The sequence below is a fragment of the Budorcas taxicolor genome, chromosome 3 (genome assembly GCF_023091745.1).
Source record: "Budorcas taxicolor isolate Tak-1 chromosome 3, Takin1.1, whole genome shotgun sequence".
Lineage (NCBI taxonomy): Eukaryota > Metazoa > Chordata > Mammalia > Artiodactyla > Bovidae > Budorcas > Budorcas taxicolor.
This window is the reverse complement of record NC_068912.1, coordinates 83118357-83122290: the sequence shown is the minus strand read 5'-3', so window position 1 is coordinate 83122290 and position 3934 is coordinate 83118357. Positions and strand designations below refer to the sequence as shown.

Here is a 3934-nt window from a genome sequence, read left to right as displayed (position 1 = left end):
ACCACCAGGGAAGCCCCAGATCAGCTATGCATTTACATATATCCACTTTTTTACTTTCAATTTTTTAATTTTTATTTTTAAAAAGTTTTATTGAAGTATATACATTGTTGTGTTAGTTTCAGGTATACAGCAAGGTGAATCAGTTACACACATACACGTATCTGCCCTTTTGCAGATTCCTTTCCCATATAGTTATTATAGAACACTGAGTAGAGTTCCCTGTGCTGTACGATAGGTCCTTATTTGTTATCTATTTTATATGTATAATAGCGTGTATATGTCAATCCGAATCTCCCAGTTTCTCTCTCCCCCACTGCCTTTCCCCCTGGTAACTGTAGGTTTGTTTTCTGCATCTGTGACATTATTTCCGCTTTGTAAATAAATTCATAAAAATATGGAATGCTCCACGAATTTGCGTCGTCCTTGTGCAGGGGTCATGCTGCTCTTTTATGTATAATTCCAGTTTCAGTATCTGTTCTGCCAAAGCAAGCACAAGGACAGAGCTCCTTGATGTCTCCCTTGTTGTCCATGGGAGTGTGGCTGAAGTTCGGGGGTCAAAGCAGGGAATGAGGAGCCAGGACCATGGGTTGCTGCCCTCTAAGTCCCTAGGATGGGAGAAAGGCATCAGCCCTCACAAGTCAGCCTGCTTCCATAGAATGAATTACCCGCTGTGCCATAGACTAGGTATTCTATTAATATTTCTTACTCTGCCTCGGAGCCCAAAGGCAGCAGGCTAATGTGCTTTCTGTATTTCCAAGACAGGGTAGCTTAAGGCAGCATATCCCAAACTTCGATGAGGAAAAATCTTCGCTGGCAGCATACTTATTAACGTCTCCAGGACAGTGTTCCTCGGACACGCTGATCTAACGTGAGTGTACGTGAATAAACTCTGGCCAATGTTCAAGATGTGGGAAATAATCCTCATATTATGCTTTCATCTTGCTTTCAATTTTGGATGTTGGTTTTTCTTTAAACAGGCCTTCTGACTCACCGAAGCTCTTTGTGCAAGTAGATATGTTTGCATTTCAAAGTCTACAGTTCCCAAGAAAGCTAAGTTCTGAAAACACATTTTGCTGTGATAAAGACTTTTATGGATTATAAAGCTAAACAAAAGTACAATAAATTTAAAAGTTCTTTCTTACCATGAATTTAGCCACACACACACACAAATATTTATACAATCTTCTTTGCCTATGAATCCACTGGGCAATGACATAACCAACACATTTTTTGAAAAATACATGTAGATATACATATGTGGGGGGCTTCCCCGAGGATTCAGCAGTTAGAGAATCTACCTGCCAATGCAGGAGACACAGAAGACACAGGTTCAATCCCTGGATTGGGAAGCTACCCTGGAGAAGGAAATGGCAACCCACTCCAGTATGCTTACCTGAAATAGCCCATGGACAGAGGAACCTGGCAGGCTATAGTCCAATGGGTCGCAAAGAGCTGGAAACTACTGAATGACTAAGCATACACACACATACATATTTGGATGCGTTCATGGGTAGTAACTATACTTCAGGAATATTAACTATTCTTCTCCCGTGGGGTGACTTTGACAAATTATTTCTTATGTATATTTCAATCTTGCCACCTGAAAAATGAAGGTGTGGGATTATACTGTTTTTAATATTTCCCCAAAGATGAGAATCCCTGGGAGTAGTGGTTAAACATTGAAATTACTAAACCCTATGTTTGAACTTCTGATTAAATGAATTTAAGTTGCTTGTTCATTTTTTTGTTTGCTTGCTTATACTCTTTGCTTGTTCATTTGTTTCTTTTTAAACAAAGGCTCTAGGTCTTTATCTTCAAGGAAGTTGAAAACTTGATTAGATGACTCAGGGACTTTCCATCTCTGTCATTCTGTAATTCTATAACTCAGTGAGGTGGAAGATCCATTAGCCCCCTCACTGGAAGCTACTGAGATTAAGATAAGACCTTGGGAAAGTTCTCTCTCTTAGGTTCTTCCCCATGAGGAGTGGCATCCAAGTAACTTTGTGTGAAATAGACATCTACTTCTCCTAAGTCAGTGAGATGATAAGCCCCATGAAAACAACAAACAGCAGTTATGATGTGGCTATTAAAACTGTGAACACACTTCCCCTTAACTTTTCTAATCTGTTCTCCTAAATAAATATCCCACTCAGAATCTTAGTGTCTGTTCTCCTCCCCAAACCTCACATTGATAGCTTTGAACATCCAGAAGTGGTTTGAGAACCTCATAACTCCATGAGTGGCTCTGGAGGTAAAGAACATGGTGATCTGTGGTTAAACTTCAAACTACTACAAACATCAAGTCCATCTGCACTCTTGCTTCTCTGGAAGCCAGTGGGTCCCCCTGAGACTGATTTAACCATTTCTTGGAACTGGTTGGAAAAATGAAGGTTGGTTTTCCAATCAATCCTGTAAGATAGTCAGAAGACGAAAGGCTTAAAGTTCCTGAGACTTTAGCTTCTCTAAAAGAAAACCTATAGGAGAGCACCCAAACACAATCATTTCAATTTTAATTTTTAAAATTTCAGTTACCCTTTCCATCGTCCAAATCAATGATTCATGCAGGGAAGAAAGCAGCATTGTGTTCTGCTGTGGAAAGATTTTGGAATCTCTTTCCCTGAACATCTTTAATAACAGTCTTAATCAACATGAGAGAAAACAATTGACACTAGGGAAAGGAAATACAGATATGAGACTGATGAGGTTAAGTAAAAATCCTGAAATCTTGAATTTGAAATGGAAGTATCAGGATGAATCATGATATAGCTTTAAAACAAAATGGTAGTTTCTAGCTCTGTCCATGGAAAAGGCTTAGAAACAAATAACCAACCAAGTAGAATAAAACATGTTGTACAGATTGTGATCTTTAAATCCTGTTTTCCACCAAAAAGAGCCAGATTTCCTTGGAGAAATAGAAGAAGTGTTAGTTGCTCAGTTGTGTCCAACTCTTTGCGACACTATGGACTGTAGCCCACCAGGCTCCTCTGTCCATGGAATTCTCCAGGCAAGAATTCTGAAGTGGGTTGCCATTTCCTTCTCCTGGGGATGTTCCTTACCTAGGAATCAAACCTACGTTTCCTGCATTGTAGGCAGTTTCTTTACTGTCTGAACCACCAGGGAAGCTCCCTTGGAGAAGTAGATGATTCCAAATCTGGGGTGAAAATTATAAGATGAGCTGGTATTGTGTTGCCTTGAGAGAAAGCAAGGAAACTTAAAACAACTAACATTGTGTCAAAGGTCTTGGGAACTAACTTAAAGAGAATCCCGCTAGTCAAATATGGTACAATTGAACACTTATAAGAATAATCGTGCTAATATATTGAAACCATCAAGCATATTAAAAATCCAAGAATTTACTATGGTATGTTTAAGTCCTCATTGGTCAAAAAAAAAAAAAAAAGAAAAGAAAAATGCCCTGGTCATGTTTGGGGGACCCTAGGGAGCAACTCACTATTTTGAAAACTGGTAAACAAAGGAAAAGCATCAAGCACTTAGCCTCTTTGGTATACAGAGCACTTAGCCTCTTCAGTTATTTCAGCCATGTAGTGGATTAGAAGAAGTTTCTCTTTATAGAGTAAATTTCAGCTAAATATTTTGTAAAGGAATGACCTAATTTGATTATTGTCAATTTACATTTCCTAATAGATCTATAAAATGATCACCAGTAGTTGCTAATATCACAAAAAAAGAAACAACAAGACTTTATGTGTCTCCTGATGGAAATATACATCATCCAGGAAGTATTCTTGCCAACAAATTCAAATTGGAATCTGATTAAGTCTCTAGCTCTAACCACGAATTTACAGGATGTACAGGGGTCAGAGAAAGATGAAATCCAGGAAATACAGACTATACAGAAAACTCTACAAGGCACTGACCCAGATTTCTCAGTGAATAAATTACAAGGAAAAGAAGAAAAAGGAAGGAGGATGAT

The 3934-nt window shown here is 38.6% G+C and overlaps 1 non-coding gene across 1 annotated transcript; it reads right to left on the bottom strand.

The window, feature by feature from the left end:
- Window positions 1-388: 388 nt before the first annotated feature.
- Window positions 389-493, bottom strand: LOC128045849 (U6 spliceosomal RNA). Its single transcript, XR_008199183.1, has one exon. It is a non-coding gene; the product is annotated as a U6 spliceosomal RNA (small nuclear RNA).
- Window positions 494-3934: the final 3441 nt, after the last annotated feature.